At 47.5% G+C, this 18,135-nt stretch overlaps 1 long non-coding RNA gene and 1 pseudogene across 1 annotated transcript; both read right to left on the bottom strand.

Moving 5' to 3' along the window:
• Nucleotides 1–13,058: 13,058 nt before the first annotated feature.
• Nucleotides 13,059–14,612, bottom strand: LOC125527284 (uncharacterized). Its single transcript, XR_007287234.2, has 3 exons — nucleotides 14,475–14,612; nucleotides 13,701–13,956; nucleotides 13,059–13,606 (listed from the first exon to the last, which is right to left on the bottom strand). It is a non-coding gene; the product is annotated as an uncharacterized LOC125527284 (long non-coding RNA).
• Nucleotides 14,613–15,343: 731 nt separating this feature from the next.
• On the bottom strand, nucleotides 15,344–18,057 carry LOC147963497 (uncharacterized; annotated as a pseudogene).
• Nucleotides 18,058–18,135: the final 78 nt, after the last annotated feature.

The following is an 18,135-nucleotide window of genomic DNA, read 5'->3' on the forward strand; positions in this document are numbered from 1 at the left end:
AGTATACTAGTATCAAGGATTCGAGGTGCTGGTTACATACAACGAACACATTAACATATGGCTACAGTAAAAACACCCGCCCGACGCGCGAAGCATGTGAAGCTAGTACAAATTTAGAGAAGCGACTCGAAAGCCATTCATAAATTTAGTAAGTTTATCATAGGCATGTCATTTTATTACATACAACAGGTCATCAGCCCACATCGACAACGAGGATACATTATAAATACTAAAATTTTCACCACACAACAAATAACAAGCCATGAAATGAACTTCAACTCAACCATTCCGCGGCGTTGGAAACGCTTGCTTTGAACCACAACTGATTCTCTGGGACGGGCCATCTATTGTTGATCTGGAGACCAACGCATGACTGATCATCCAGGCTGAAGCGGCCTGCTATAGCAGTACGAGGTTAGGGAACCACCCAAATGTCCGAGGTATAGACACAGTTCCTTCTCATAAATGTGTCGGCAGCAGTTGGATCGCCTTTCACCATCATCGAATAGTTTTGTCCAAGGAAGAGAGAGTTTTCTCCAAGACTATCAATTCTGTGCCAGGGAGAAGGAGTTGGCGCTAGCACACTAGTATCCATCCCGAATACCATGCAACGGGTGCTGGAATAGGTCCGGAGAGTGCGACCATGGGAGACACCTACTTCCTTACCAGTAACATCATCAGTGGGTTGTATACACACAAGTAGAGGTGATCCATCGGAATTAGTTGCCAGGCGCCACAGAGTATATCGGCGCTGCTCGTCCTCATGCTCGTGATCATCACCATCGTCATCTCCCCCTTGGTTATAAAAATTTTCAAGTATAGGTGGTGGGATGTTCACAGGACCTTGGAAACACAAGAAGAATGCTAATTAGTAAAGGGAAACTTGCTAACCCGCATGCATGTGGATGAAACAATTATAATTACGGTGGAAGACAAACGTACCGAAACTACTAGGATGCCATGCAAAAACAGTGCCACGAGTGGTGGCAGCAAACACAAGGCCCTCGTATTGAATTGTATCACAGTACTCATCCGTGTACAGAAACTGATTTTTGAGCAATATCCATCGAGTCGAACCACGAAGGACGGCAACAAGCTTGTCGAAGATAGCAACAACTTGATAGTTGTTGTAATTCCAAGAGCGGTTGGGAACTCGACAAATTGCTATCTTCCGTAGAAGACATTCACCATGATCGTATTTGAACGTGCATAGATTACTGGTGTGCTCAACCTCTGGGCAGTGTGCTGAGATTTTTGGAAGTGGAACCCGGTGACGAGTGTACACATTCACAAGTTCCCACTCCCAGTTGGACCCAATGTAAACAACCCAATCTCCATTTGTGCCCGCCCAAGCCTTGCCCTCGAGCGATGGCATCTTAACATCATACGTATCATTATCAAGCGGCATCAACTGGCATAGGGCGAGGCCTCCGTCGTGCCGGCGCCAGTCATCAGGGTCACGACAAAGAAGATAGGGGAGATCAAACCGCTCCTTGACTCCTGGGTTCTTTGTAATGATGTTATTAGTTGAGTCGAGAATGGGCTTGAACGAACCTGCCATGCTAGCCGAGGTGATGACGTCGCACCGATCAATGAGTTCCTCCACCACGTCATCTTTCAGATCGGGGCAAGAATAACGGGGTCGTTTCCGGCCTGTTCCCTCCATGGAGAAGATGATCGAACAATGGCAGAAGAAAGGGTGAATGGCTGAAGGAAAATGGAGGAGGGAGAGGAAGAGCGTGCGACAGCAGTTCCAAATCGAGAGGGAAAGGCGAAGAGTCGGTGGATGGTTGCGAGTTTGCCACGGTTCACGAAGAGGCGCCTCGGCCTACACGTCCGTTCGGAAATACTGGGCTGTGCGGGACACTCTGGCCTGTCTAGATAGCCTTTTCTTTTACGTTTACCACAGACCAGCCCAGTAGTTTTTTTTTCTTTCTGAAAATGGCTAGCCCAGTTCTTTTGTGATTTGTCAAGTAAGTCGCTTTATCAGGCCTGCTGGGCTGCAAATCTTTCAAGACGAGGAGAGCTCATTCGGCTGGCCGAGAAAATGGCCTATCAGTAATGTGAAATGGGTTGTACATTTTTAAAACACATCAAACCGGCAATTATTTTCAAATATCTTTTTTTCATTTCGAGATTTTAAATTGCATTGATTTTTATGCGTGGACAATTTATTGGATTTTATATTAATATACATTTATTTTTAAAATCAGTCTGAATGTGACTCGGAATTTTGGGATTAAAAACAGTTCAGACCGCACCGACATATGCAAAATTTCGTATAATTTTTTAACCGTGGCCACAATATGGGCTATAATGCTAACATAAAGAATATGGGATCCATAAAAACCCGTAAGAATTAGCAAATGGGCTGTAAATTATTTGAAATAATGCCAGATGGGCTGTATGCTGTTTGCCACATATTTGAGGCTTTCCACAGATGGCCTATATACTATTGGATGTCCATCCAACGGCCGCCGTGCTTTTTCAATCTCAGCTCTTCCTGCTCCAGCCGCTCAAACAAGCGCCGGCGGGACTGCCTGATCCCTCCTCCCCGCGGCCAGCTGTGCTGCTGCACAGGCCTCACCGCCCCACCGTACTCCCATTGCTGGCCTACCCATCCCTCTACTCACCCACACCTGCTGTTATTCTCCGGTGACGGCAGACGAACCAGTAAACCCTCGTACAGTCATACTCCCCTCCACGTGGGAAACAAAAACAACGGCCGAGTCTTCCCTGCCTCCGTGTCGTTCCCTTCCTAGGCCTTGCCGTCGTCCACCGCCCTGGTGCTCTCGGCGTGGCATGGTCAGCGTGGTCAACGACCGACACGCATCTGAAGTGGACTGTACGTGGACAGGCTGACAGCTGGGTCCATGGCCGCACGCAAGGAAATGCCTCCTTATTACGCGCAAAATAATGATTTCCTCCACCTGACATCTGGGACCCACCGAAACGGCCTCTGTATTTCGCGAAAAAAACGTTATCGCCGCTGACAGCTCGGACCCACCAGGTATATCTTCGCACGCAAGGAAGTGCCTCCTTATTACGCACAAAAAAATGAATACTCCCCCTGCTAGCTGGGACCCAGTATAGTAGGCCTACTAAGTTGACGGGGACGAAGGGCTTTGTCAACTTAGTCAATATGCACAATTCTAGCTCGACTGACCGTACGATGTCCATCCAATGGCCGTAGTGCTTCTTCAACCTCTGGTCTTCTTGCTCCAGCCGCCCAAAGCAGCGCCGGTCGTGCCGCCTGCTCCGGCCTCCCGTGGCCGGCTGTGCTGCCGCGGAGGCCTCACTGCCCCCATACTACTCCCACTGCTGGCCAGGCCATCCCTCCACTCCACTCACCAACACCCCCTGTTATTCTGCGGCGACGGCAACGCAGCGAAACCAGTGAACCCTCGTACTCCTCTCCGCATGGGCATCCACTGCCGCGTCTTCCCCTTCCTAGGCCTCGCTGTCATCCACCGGCGTGGTGCTATCGGCGCGGCGTGGTCAAGGTGGTCAACGACCGAATTCCATCGGAAGAATACTGTACGTGGAGAGGCTGACAGGTGGGTCCATGGCAGCCGCAAGGAAGTGCCTCCTTATTACGCGGAAAATAATTATTCCTCCACCTCACAGCAGGGACCCACCGGACGCCCACTAGTATATCGCGAAAAAAACGTTTGCCCCTGACAGCTGGGACCCACCCGATGGGCCACTGTATTTCACGAAAAAAACGTTCCCCCTGCTGTCAGCTCGGACCCACCGGAAGTGCCTCCTTATTACGCACAAAAAATGAATACCCTCCTGCTAGCTGGGACCCACCTTAGTGGCAGGCTGACTTGTGGGCCTACTAAGTTGAATGGACAGAGGGCTTTGTCAACTTAGTCAATATGCACGATTCTAGCTCCAGTGACCGTACGATGTCCATCCAACGGCCGTAGTGCTTCTTCAACCTCTGGTCTTCTTGCTCCAGCCGCCCAAACCAGCGCCGGTCGTGCCTCGTGCTCCAGCCTCCCGTGGCCGGCTGCGATGCGGCGGAGGCCTCACCGCCCCCACTACTCCCACCGTTGGCCACTCCATCCCTCTACTCACCCACACCCCCTGTTATTCTGCGACGACGGCAGCCTCACACCGCAGCGAACCAGTGAACCCTCGTTCTCCTCTATGCGTGGGCATCCACTGCCGCGTCTTCCCCGGCTCCGCGTCGTCCCCTTCCTGGCCTCGCCGTCGTCCACCGCCCTGGTCCTCTCGGCGCGGCGTGGTCAACGTCGTCAAAGAACGGCTTCCATCGGACGTGGACTGTACGTGGAGAGGCTGACAGCTGGGTCCACGGCCGCAGCAAGGAAGTGCATCCTTATTACGTGTAAAATAATTATTCCTCCACCTGACAGCGGGGACCCACCGGACGGGCCACCGTATTTAGCGAAAAAAACGCCCCCCCCCCCCCGCTGTCAGCTTGGACCCACCGGAAGTGCCTCCTTATTACGCACAAAAAAATGAATACTCCCCCTGCTAGCTGGGACCCACCTTGCTGGGAGGTTGACTTGTGGGCCTACTAAGTTGATGGGGACGAAGGGCTTTGTCAACTTAGTTAATATGAACGATTCTAGCTCCAGTGCCGTACGATTTCCATCCAATGGACGTAGTGCTTCTTCAACCTCTGGTCTTCTTGCTCCAGCCGCCCAAAGCAGCGCCGGTCATGCCGCATGCTCCCGCCTCCCGTGGCCGGCTGTGCTGCCGCAGAGGCCTCACCGCCCCCTACTATTCCCACCGCTGGCCAGGCCCTGCGGCGACGGCAGCCTCACACCGCAGCCGAACCAGTGAACCCTCGTAGTCCTCTCCGCGCGGGCTTCCACTGCCGCGTTGTCCCCTTCATAGGCCTCGCCGTCGTCCACCACCGTGGTGCTCTCTGCGCGGTGTTGTCCACATGGTCAAGGAACGACTTCCATCGGAAGAGTAATGTACGTGAAGAGGCTGACAGTTGGGTTCATCGCTACAACCCAGTTTTTTTGTGATTTACCAAGTAAGTCGCTTTTTGTCAGGCCTGTTGGGCTGCAAATCTTTCAAGACTAGGAGAGCTTTCATTCGGCTGGCCGAGAAAATGGCCCATCAGTAATGAGCAATGGGTTGTACATTTTTAAAACACATCAAACCGACAATTAGTTTCAAATATCTTTTTTTTCATTTCAAGATTTTAAATTACATTAATTTTTATGCGTGGAGAATTTGTTGGATTTTATATTGATATGCATTTATTTTTAAAATCAGTTTGAATGTGAGTCGAAATTTCGGGATTAAAAACAGTTCGGACCGCACCGAAATATGCAAAATTTCATATAATTTTTTAATTGTTGCCACAATATGGGCTGTAATGCTAACAAAAAGAATATGGGCTCCAAAAAAACCTTAAGAATTAGCAAATGGGCTGTAAATTATTAGAAATAATGGCAGATGGGATGTATGCTGTTTTCCACAGATTTGAGGCTTTCCTAAAAAAAGGTTGACGCACAAGCACTGACTGTTGGATGTCCATCCAACGGCCGTCGTGCTTCTTCAATCTCTGCTCTTCCTGCTCCAGCCGCTCAAACAAGCGCCGGTGGGGCTGCCTGCTCCCTCCTCCTCATGGCCGGCTGTGCTACCGCGCAGGCCTCACCGCCCGACCGTACTCCCGTCGCTGGCCTAGCGATCCCTCTACTCACCCACACCTGCTGTTATTCTCCGGCAACGGCAGACGAACCAGTAAACCCTCATATAGTCGTACTCCCCTCTGCGTGGGAAACAACTGTCGAGTCTTCCCTGCTTCCGTGTCGTCCCCTTCCTAGGCCTCGCCGTCATCCACCGCCTTGGTGCTCTTGGAGCGGCGAGGTCAACGTGGTCAAGGAACGACTTCCATCGGACATGGACTGTACGTGGAGAGGCTGACAGCTTTGTCCACGGCTGCAGCAAGGAAGTGCCTCCTTATTACGCGGAAAATAATGATTCCTCCACCTGACAGCTGGGACCCACCGGACGGGCCACTGTATTTCGCGAAAAAAAACGTTTCCCCCTGACTGCTGGGACCAACCAGTTACATCTTCGCACGCAAGGAAGTGCGTCTGAGCAAAAAAAAAACGATTCGTCCCCTGACTGCTGGGACCCACCAGCTACATCTTCGCAGGCAAGGAAGTGCCTGACAGTCGGGACCCACCTGGTCGAAGCATACGCAACGTTGTCATTCTGGTCGCGAACGTGTACGTACATACTGGTCGATGTAGAGGCGCGCACGTGGCATAGTAGAGGCGCGCACGTAGCATGTACATGTACGTACAGCGGCCAGGGTGCAAGAAAGAAAATACGGCCACGTATGTGTACATACGGGCGGGGTCTCGAACGCCTACTCGCGCATACGTACGGCGAGGGCTCGTGTACATGGCTGGGTCAGAACGGAGAAACAGCGTCGTCGTCGTGTTCATGGGGAGGCAATGGAATGCGCCGTGTTCATGGGGAGGCAACGGAATGCGTCGTGTTCATGGGGAGGCAACGGAATGCGTCGTGTTCATCGGGAGGCAATGGAATGCGTGGGAGCCAACCGGCTGGCTCGGAACGGAATGCGTGGTCGTGTTCATCGGGAGGGCTTGGACGGAACAGGCGATGGAAACGAGGCCTAGCGTACCGCACAACGGAGGAAACGGACCTCCTACGTTCGGAATGGGGTCCTGTAGATCGGGAGGGGTCTGGCGTACCGCAAAACGGAGGAAACAGACCTCCTATGATCGAAACGGGGGTCTTGTTGATCGGGAGTGGTGTGGCGTACTGCAAAACGGACGAAAGGACTTGTGTTGGAGCGCTACGGTCGAAACGGGGGTCCTGTTCATCGGGAGGGGTGTGGCGTACCGCAAAACGGGACTCCATGGGATACTGTTCATCTCCACCGTCGACCCCCTCCAGCCTCCACGAGCTACTGTTCATCCACCGTCGACCTCCTCCAGCCTCCACCTGCGACTGTTCATCCACGGGCTCTTGTTCATCCAGCCTCCACCACGCGCTACTCCACCGGCTACTGTTCAACCAGCCCTCTCCACGGGCTCCTGTTCAACCACCCCTCCACGGGCTACTGTTCATCCTGCCCTCCACCGTATACTGTTCATCCTGCCCTCCACGGGGTGGTCCTGTTCATCCAGCCCTCCACGGGGTCCTGTTCATCCAGCCCCAACCGGCTCGATCGATCGGGGTCCTGTTCATCCAGAAGCAACACCACGGGGTCCTGTTCATCCACCCCCACAGGGAACTATTCATCCACCCCCCCCCGCAACGCTCACTGTTCATCCAGAGGCAGCATCGATCGGCTTCAGTTAGCAGCAGTAGCGAACGAATCGCTCGATCGGGTTCAGTTAACAGCCATCGATAGATCGCTCGTGTTCAGTAACGCGTCGCCTACAGTGCAATCGCTTGGGTTCAGTTAGAGCCCAACGCCACGCCTCGCTCGGGTTCAGTTAGAGCCAACGCCTCACACACACGCGCGTACGTGTACGAGAGAAACGCGCATCGCTCGGCCCCCGACCTCCCACCGTAACCGGGAACTCCTCGAAATTTTCCTCCCCCTCGCTTCTGCCACGGTTTTTTATGTCATGAACGGCCAAAGAATGTCATGCAACTGCGTCTCCGGCCCGCCCAGGACGAAAAGCCCATTTTCTGTCATGATTTTTTGTCATAGAAGTAGGAGCCCACCACATCTATGATGATACCGGGTTTTGTCACAATTATCGTCATAGAAGTGTCATATGTATGAAAGAAAAAAATTCGTTCGGCCCAAAATGTCACGGATGTGTTTTTTTTGTAGTGTGGTCAAGAGGTCGTTGAGGTTCTTATCGCCTTGTATGCAAGATGCAAGACCTTTCTCAAGTTGCACCCTTAGCTTAGCGTTCTCCTCAACAAGATGCACATGCTCACAACACGGGTTAGTAGAATTTGCATTATCAATTAACATCATACAAGGAAAAGTGGCCTTTTCCTTGGTTATCTTTACTTGAAGATGATCATGAGACTCCTTGAGGCTAGCATGAGCACCCTTCAAGACTTTTTGAGCCTTGTCAAGTAGATCAAACTCCTCTTTGAGTCTAGCAAGATCAACCTCAAGTTCGGCCTTCTCTGAGTTTAGCACACGAGAAACAATGAGAACATGATCAAAATCTTTCTTTAACTTAGCATGATCAGCGTTGTGTGACTCCTCAAGATCCAAACGGAGACCACGCTCTTCCTCAAGAGCATTGGAAAGATCCGAGATCTCATCGGCATAGTCACGACTATGCCGCTCCATCTTGGAGATAGTATCTTCATGAGACTCGATCATGTCATTGGCTTCACCGAGTTGTTCCAAGAGAGCAATAAAATGCTTCTTGGATTTACCCTTGAGTTGACTCATAAAGGACTCAAGCTCATTTTCCTCCACATTAGATCCCCCACATTCATCAATGCAATCCGTCAAGGAAGGATTATTAATGATGGTAGTTTTGATGTTGGGAGTTACCTTGTTGGTGGCTTTAGCCATGAGATAGTTGGAGGTGATGTTCTCATTGGGTGAGTCAAAGAGAGATACTCGTGGAGTTTTTGCAATGGCAACGGATGCCATGGCCACGGACTCACCATCTTAATCATCATCATCATCCTCACGGTACTCTTCTTGAACCACCAACGCCTTGTGAGGGATTTCTTGGGGAAGTTGTTCTTGTTGGGGAAAGACTTGGCTTTGTCCTTTCGAATGAGCTTGCCACCATTGTCTTCCCTCTTCTCATACGGGCACTCCGCAACAAAGTGACTCACATTGCCACAATTGTAGCAAGTCCTTACACGTTGCTTGCTATTCGTGCCACTTGAGTTGTTCTTGTTGAAGTTTGGCCTTGAGTTTTTCTTACTCCAAAATTGCCTTGAAGCAAGTGCCATGTGTTCATGATAGGCATACTTTGTATCTTCGGGGTTGCTTTCCTCTTCTTCCTCTTCTTCTTCCTCTTCACCGCAAACCTTGGCCTTTAATGCAAGGTTGGGCTTCTTTGCCCTTTGAGAGTGAAGCAGCGCATTGTCGGCGGTCTTGTCCAAGATGTTCATAGCCACAAACTCATCCAACACTTCACTTGAGGTCAAAGTGTGGAAGTCCGGCCTTTGACAAATGAAGGAGGACATGGCCTTGTGGTAAGGCATCATTGCCTTGAGGAATGTGCGCTTGATCCAATTGTCATCCATGTCCTTGCTCCCGTGATCTCGGAGTGAGACTGCGAGTTTGGTTACTCTTCGATAAAGCTCACGGGGTTCTTCATCTTCTTTCATAGCAAACTCATCGGCTTCATCTTGCACTACTTCATAGACCGGCTTCATCTTGCACTACTTCATAGACAACACAAAGCCATGCATCTTTGGCCAAGGCGAAGGGCCGAAGATGAGGAGGATCTTCGGGTGGAATTGCATCTTGTATGATGAAGAGAGCATTCTCATTGAATTGATTATCCGCGGCTTCTCGAGGAGTGAAGTTGCTTGGATCATGCGGATGGAAACCTTCTTCAATGATTCCCCAAAGATTCGTGTTCACATGATTTAAATGACGCTTAAAGCGGTAAACCCAAGAATCAAAGTCCTCATTTTTCACAATCTTAGGGGGAGGACCGGCATGATTCAAATGAGTGGAAGGAACCGGTCCACCATAGACAAGTGGTGGTTCCACATGAGCAAAGATGTCGGTGCCATTTTTACCACTAGAAGAAGGAGCCTTTTCACTACTAGCTTCCCCCTTGTCGGAGATAGCATCCGTCACCTTGTCGGTGGGATCACCCACTTTCAACGGTGCGGTGGATAGTTTAAGCCCTTCAAGGAATTTACTAAACATGCTTTCAACCTCGGTCGTCATGGAGGTTTTCAATGTCTCCAAGGCCACATTGAACTCCTCACGAGAGATCGAGGTCCCCCCATCGCCCGTAGATGAGATTGGATTCACACCGGAGTGTTCCTCCACACCGTCTACGGTATCAACCATACTCTTCGGACGGTAAAGTCCTTAATAAAGAGACGAGGCTCTGATACCAAGTGAAAGGATCGATATGGTTGACTAGAGGGGGGGGGTGAATAGGCAACTAACAATTTTTAGCTTTTCTTTAACAATTTAAACTTTGCATCAAAGTAGGTTGTCTAGATATGCAACTAGGTGAGCAACCTATATGATGCAACAAAGATAGGAACACAAGCAAGCAAGAGATATAACACAAATAAGCTTGCACAAGTAAAGGCACGAGATAACCAAGAGTGGAGCCGGTGGAGACGAGGATGTGTTACTGAAGTTCCTTCCCTTTGAAGGGAAGTACGTCTCCGTTGGAGCGGTGTGGAGGCACAATGCTCCCCAAGAAGCCACTAGGGCCACCGTATTCTCCTCAGGCCCTCACACAGTGCGAGATGTCGTGATTCCACTATTGATGCCCTTGTAGGCGGCGACCGAACCTTTACAAACAAGGTTGGGGCAATCTCCACAACTCAATTGGAGGCTCCCAACGACACCACGAAGCTTCACCAAAATGGACTATGGCTCCGCGATGACCTCAACCGTCTAGGGTGCTCAAACACCCAAGAGTAATAAGATCCGCAAGGGATTAGTGGGGGGAATCAAATTTCTCTTGGTGGAAGTGTAGATCGGGGCCTTCTCAACCACTCCCGAGCAAATCAGCAAGTTTGATTGGCTAGGGAGTGAGATCGGGAAAAAATGGAGCTTAGAGCAACAATGGAGCTTAGGGTTGAAAGAGGTAGTCAACACAAGGAAGAAGACACCCCTTATATAGATAAGGAAGAAAATCTAACCGTTATCCTCCTACCAGCCCGCGACCAGCGGTACTACCGCTCCAGAACAGTGGTACTACAGCTGGGCCACGCGGTACTACCGTGAGGAGCCACGGTACTATTGCAGCAGCAGCAGTAGCTAGGGCAGACCTTAAGCACATGGGCTGAGGACGGTACTTCCGCAGACGCGGTACTACCGTTCCCCCTTGCGGTACTACCACAAGGCAAGGAACCCCATGCCTGGGAAGAGCGTGGATAACAGAACATCCGTGCCTACTTCCGCTGGAAAACGGACGTAGCGAAAATCCGACACAGTACTACCGCAGAGGAGCGGCACTACCGCCTGGCAGCTGAGCCAGGCCGCGCACGGTACTACCGCCCAAGGGATGCGGTACTAGCGCGATAGCGCGGATGTAAAAAATTACATCCGCCCCTACTACCACGAGGGAGCGGTACTTGGCCTGGGGGGGCATGGTACTACGGCTCCAGAGGAGCGGTACTACCGTGGGCACCCGCGGTACTACCGCTGGTGCCTACGGTACTACCGCTCACTAAGGAGCAGTACTACCGCAAGCCAACACAGCAGCCAGAACAAGGTAAAGAGATAAAAGCGGAGGATGCTCCAAGGTGCAGGGGAAAGGAGGGGACTAGGGAGAAACGTGTACGTGATGATTCCACCCGAACCTTTCCGACGCGGACCCCCTCTTAATAGTACGGCTTTCCTACGACTGAAATCCACCAAAAAGAAACGTAGAAAAACGCCGTCTTCAATAGTCTTCGAGGGACACCAAACCGTCTTGTGCCTAGCGAAGAAACACGATTAGTCCGCAAACGCATTGTCATCAATCACCAAAACACCTTAGGGATAAATATGCCCTTACAACCTGGATGGAAGCAATATAGAAGAACCTGACCTTGTACTTTGTAATCTAATTGTAATAAGACTTTGTACGATTATTAGTTTTATGGTGCAAAAGGTTTTATATTCGCTGTTACAATTGGATGATTAAGGCCGAGAGCAATTCTCGCTCTACTTATATGCTGTGTTGATAGTTCTTGAATGATGGAATTCTTTTGTTTAAGTTTGGTGCATTATTTCATGGTTGATTGTTGTACACTATATGGTAGATACATTTCTGTTGATAACAAGTTCTTTTTTAGGACACATGAATTATTATTTTGTGCAAATGATGCTCCAAATCCACTTAATTATTTTGTAAATGTGTATGATGGTCCTGAAATCTTGGCTGAATTGTGTCAAAATTTTCTTTGAATATCTCATATTTGTGGTGGTATCCTTACCATCTCGGATAGGAGATAACCGCATTACCTCGGACCTACTCTACCAAACGAAATCACAACCCACATGTTTGGACCGATACAACCTGCCAAACAAGCTCTTGGCTCAACATGTCTCATCCCATACATTCTACCAAACACAATGGAATTTTATGCATATTCTGCATATATATACTCAATATGTATCAGGGAAGAACAACCATGCCAGTATAAAACTAGCTACGAAAACACTCTAAAGGACTCACAAGGTCTGGCACACGAATCAAAGTATTGATCGTCATCAAACATCGGTCACTAACCTTTATATCAACTTTTCAAATGAGGCTCGGAAATTTGGTAGTATTTTTTATACCTATATAATTTAGACTACTATTTTTTAAATAGCTAGCATCTCAAATACATGTATATCGGCCCTTTTTAGAAGTAACATTCTACCTACACAACTCATTCTTGAGATAAACAATTGTACATGTCAACACATCACTGGTAGAAAAAGGGCCATTTATCCCGGTTTCAGAGGCCCATTTGTCCCGGTTTTGGAACTGGGACTAAAGCCCAATACCTTTAGTCCTGGTTCGCTTATGAACCGGGATAGATGGGGCTCCACGTGGCCGCTGTGGCTTGTCCAGACAGGAGGGACTTTAGTAACACCAACCGGGACCAAAAAGCATTCACGCGTCAGCAATTCAGGGGCTGGGTTTTTTTTGAAATGGGGGGGGGTTGTAGGGTTAATTTAGGGGTTTCATATATTGTGTTAGTTAGCTAATAGAGAGAAGTGACCTCTCTTATCTCCGTGCTTGGTCGACGCTACGTACTATACGTATAGAGAGAACTCGCGACACGCTAGCTAGTAAGCAAATGAAGGAAACTATTAAGTACACAAGATCGTCATGAACATATACAGATAGAAGTGATCGACCTCCTCCTTCTATGAGAGATTGGTCGAACAACAAGTTTTCGTATATCTATCCGGCACTACTAGCTACATATATACAATATAAGATCTCTTAGAATCCCTAACATCTAAAGTCAAGTTCCATATGTCTTGTAGGCCACAAATGCGGGCCAGTGATCTCTTATCTTCTCAAATCGGCCGGTGAATTCTGGAGTCTTCCCTTTTGTCGACATACGTTGATTTCAACTCATTCTTCCACCTCCTGAATAGATCTGCCATCTTCTTAATAGCATGAGCCTTGACCAATGGCTCTATAACTGGCTTATCCGGATCCTCCTCTGGTGTTAGGGTGAAATTTGCCTTCAGTGCGGTCCAAAGACCATCTTTCTGTCTATCATGGACATAAGGAAGTTGAGAGTCTTCGTTCTTAGTCCTATTCGATTGGTGGATGCTGACCATGATCATGTCCCTAACAAGAACCCCGCACTGAGCAGAAAATGCTTCCTTGGTCTGGCTGAGTTCAATCGGTTGGCCATCGCCCACGATTGCTGTGATCGTGAACCTTTCATCCTGACGCAACCTTTTCTTCGGGCCTCGTCTCGTTACCGAAGTTTGGCTCGATCCGGAGGGCTAGAAAAGAAGAAGGAAGGGTTAATATGTGTACATACCAAAACAATTAATGTATCAATTAGCTAGTCAGCACAGGCTTAATTAATATATATACCTCACGGAATTTGCAACAGCTCCCTCCTCCGTTCGGTCACCGGAGCCGTCATTACAGTCTCCTTCTTCCACCGGCATTCAGTCACCGGAGCCATCATGATCATGTCCTTCCTCATCCATTGTTCGATCACCGGAGCCTGCTTCCCCCTCTCCTCCCAGACCATCGGTGTTGTTGAGATACGTCATGACATCCCCTCAGCCGAGGATTATGTCCCCCAACAACTGTTCTGCTTCCAAGCCTCGGTGCTCCATAGTTTCTGCAAATATTACAACATGGCAATTAATATACAAACATGACAGATGGATATATTAGTTGCAAATCGTAGACCTAGCTAGATAATCACAAAAAGGAATATTAATTAGTGGCCTCGACGCTTCTACGGTTAGGGCTGGCCTTGACAACGCTTCTAAGGTTTGGGGTGGCCTCGACAACACTTCTAGGGTTTGGGGTGGCCTCGATGCTTCTAGGGTTTGGGGTGGCCTCGCGGCAACGCTTCTAGGGTTTGGGCCGGACCGCCTGTCTCATGAATGTCCGACGTCCAGAACGACAAGGGATTTAACAAAATGGCGCCATTCGGGATGTGCAGAAAATGGTTCCTATTTTTCCCGATCTCCCCTTCTATATGTCACGTTGTCTAGTATCAAAGGATTCAATAAAATCATGGCTATATCATTAGCCGGGAGTAACAGGCGCATGATGGTATGTCACGTTTTACTATGCAGTTTTTTTAAAGACAGTGGATTCACAAGCAAGGACAAATGAAAATATAATGACCTGCAGTAGTATGGTACTCTCAAATATACTGAAACTTCACTACTTTGTGTGGTTGAGATCGCCCGTCTACATGGAACACTTTCCCTACCCATAAGAGGATCTCATGATAGGCGGGAGCTTGTCCTTTTCCTTTCTAAGACCCCATTTTCATCAAGACTATATCAGGCCTTCAGGCGCATATATATGCATGCTAGTATGTAATGCAGCTTGCCATTAATGTTTGGCCAACACCGCCTGCACTTACTTTCTGTCCATAAAAGGTTGGGTTCACAGTCTAGTAGAAACGTTGCAACCATCTTCTCTGTTGCCAGGGAACCATGACCACCAACTAGAGTAGTTTTGTTTTTCACTTGCATTGGAATTGGATGGATTGATCTGTTTTTCCTGTTTCACATGCCATGGAGGGGTGTACTAGCTAAGATTGGGATGCATTGGGAATTTGGGCTAGAGGTCGACCTGACGTACTTGGTAGCGCAGAAGGAGTTCAGCCTGATAATGCATCAATCCTGGGGATATTTCTATACAGAAATTTTACTGAGAAATCGTTCAGTTCGGATTCAATATAATCTTAGCACCGCCGTGTTTGTGTTGTACGTTCAGTTCGTGCATCCATGCACGTACAATCATGGCATGAGTTTGTTTGAGCGCCCCAATACACACGTGGAGGGCCTGATTGACCATTCAATTGAGGAACAAGGCACAACTGACGAAGGAGGCCCGGCTGCCAGGCCAGGGGCGGAGCCAGGATTTGAACATGAGGGAGGCGAGACAGATAATAATCATTCCAAATTATACACCACGCAAGAATATAGTCTCAACAGTAGAATTGATATGAGTGCATGACAACGTATGTTTAGCAACAAAAAAAATTACATATCTATCAACTGAAATTCAACTCTATGAGTACCATCGTCGAAAATGTGGATAATCTTATCAGATGTGACTTTTGCAGCTATATCCTTTCCAATGTAGACAATCATGTAATGTTGAAGAAAGTCATCACCCATTTTGCCTCGAAGACGTGTCTTCACTAGTTTCATAGCAGAAAAGGCTCGCTCGGTGGTTGTTGTTGAAACTGGAAGAGTAATAACCAACCGCAATAGTCTATCAACCATGGAGTAGTCCTGAACTTTACCAGTTTTGAATAAACCAACAGTCAAGTCAGCAAGTGAATGCAAGCATTTTAGGTCTGGATGTGAGCGAACATCCATTCTGAAATGGATAAGTTGAGACTCTAACCGAGCCAAGTCTTGGTTAGAAAGATCAGCAGGATAAAACTTTTCTGCTAGAGTGCATATCTTTGTCACATCAAATGTGTCATGCAGTGGATTCAAGGATACACAAAGCCTCAATAGCTTAGTGCTTTGAACGCTGAACCGGTCATTTAGCTCGACCAACTGTTGATCTATGGCAACATTGAATACATCTGCTTTATAGTGGTGAAGTGTTGTGGTGTTGTCATGCTTGTTTCGAGATTTAGTCATATCAACGTACCTACAAATGGCAACAATATTATATTAAAATACTTGTGATGATTAATATTCCAATCTAGATATAGGAAAAGAGACATACTTGGAACTAAAATCGAGGATGTCAATATCATGCTTCAGACAAGAAGATTTAACCTCTTTTAGAAGTGGTTCCCAACCATCTTCTCTTAGTTCAGCAAGTAGAAAATTTGTGTTTGCAACATAATCTAATGCGTTTAAAATATCCAGAGACTTCCTTTGGAGCATTTGACATAAAACATCTGTGATCTTCATAATTTTCTCCATGATGTGCATAATGAATACAAAATCAAAAGAGATAATCATCTTTAGGGCGCCCACTGCATCTCCACGAGAATATCTTGTGACTGAACGATCATTTGCTACACTTCATAGAACTGCAATCGTAGCAGCAAACATCTTCCTCAAGCTATTAATTGACTTGAAGTGAGAACTCCACCTCGTGTCTCCCGGCCTCTGTAAAGAGCCTATTTGATTTGCCCCTTTTCCCGTATCAAGCTCACCCAATTCAACGCCACGTGCAATTTCAGCAGCTTGATTAGCTAATAACTCATCATTCCGTTTAGACGACGCACTAACAACATTTATCACAAAATTTGCATGCTGAAAAAAATTATGCACCTCGTGTCCCTCTCGTGATGCTGCAACAAGAGCCAATTGGAGCTGATGAGCCATGGAGTGCACATAATAAGCATAAGGGCACTCATTTAATATTAGAGCTTTCAATCCATTCCATTCCCCTCGCATGTTACTTGCGCCGTCGTATCCTTGACCTCTAATATCTTGTACATTCAGGTTATTATCTTCTAAGACAGTACAAATTGCCTCCTTGAGAGTCAATGCAGCAGTGTCACTAACATGTATGATGTCAAGGAAGCGCTCATCAATGTACCCTTCTTTATTAGCAAACCGAATGACCAGTGCCATCTACTCCTTTTTAGATTCATCTCTAGACTCGTCCACCATTATACAAAATTTGCTATTGCCAATTTCTTCTCTAATACTTTTCTGCACTTTCCTGGAAAGTAAACCAAGGATTTCTTGCTGAACGGGGTGTGAGGTGTACTTGGCATTTTGTGGAGAATTTTCCAAGACAACATCTCTGACATCCTTGTTATAAGCAGCCAAAAGCTTTACCAACTCAAGAAAATTACCATGGTTTAGGGATCTTGGAGATTCATCATGGCCTCTAAATGGACAAGCTTGGAATGTTAACCACCTAATGAAATAACAGACAAAGGACATGTTAGTCTTACATAAATACAAAATATACTAGGTTAATTATTGAAACAAATAAACTTAGTCTTACCTAATGGAATCAATTGTGACTTTAAGTCTTAACCTTGCAGCTGCAACCTTTTTTGTACATACTTGTACCATCGCCTTGTCAATATGGTTCAATCTATTTTTCAGATTTCCATAACAGCGGGCTGAATAGCTATGACCTGAGTTGGAACCTTTGCCCATGTGGGTTATAAAAGCACAATCTTTGCCATCATTCACCTTTCTCCAGTTTATAAATCCATCCACTGTGAATGCACTTGAACCACACTTTCCAGTTGGCTTTTTCGTAAAGAGGAAACAATAGAAGCAGTATGCACGATGTGTGACAAGTGAATACTCTAGCCAAGGCCAATCAGTGAAATAACTATACTGGAATCGGCGACGGTTTTTGTTGTTCCATTATATGGATACTCTTTCATGTATGGATGAAAAGCGCCCTTAGAAACATAGAATTGACGTGCTTCATCCTGCTTATCAGGATGGAGTTCCCAAATCTGTTGGCGTGTACCAAGATCCCTCACATATTTTGTGCTTCTAGTTCTACCTTCTTCTATAGTTTCTAGTGGTGCCACAATATTTTGATCATCAGTTTGCATATCAACTAGATTGGGGCTGGAAGTATCATCTACAACAGGTTGCTCCTCCGGTGGATTTGCATTTTCAGTTGCATTAGAGCTAGAAGCAATAGGCTTGAAAAACGAATCTATTGTTGCTGTACTCTTCCTCTTCATCCTTCAGTCATTGGAACATTAAACAAGGAGTGGCATTAGAAAACTATTATGCTACCTTATCAAAGCAGTAAATTAAACTATTATCTTTGTAGAAATTGCGCTAATTCACCAAGATTAATAGTGATCCAGTGACGTACC

Source organism: Triticum urartu, chromosome 6A (genome assembly GCF_056163025.1).
Source record: "Triticum urartu cultivar PI428250 chromosome 6A, HENAU_Tu73, whole genome shotgun sequence".
Taxonomy (NCBI): Eukaryota; Viridiplantae; Streptophyta; class Magnoliopsida; order Poales; family Poaceae; genus Triticum; species Triticum urartu.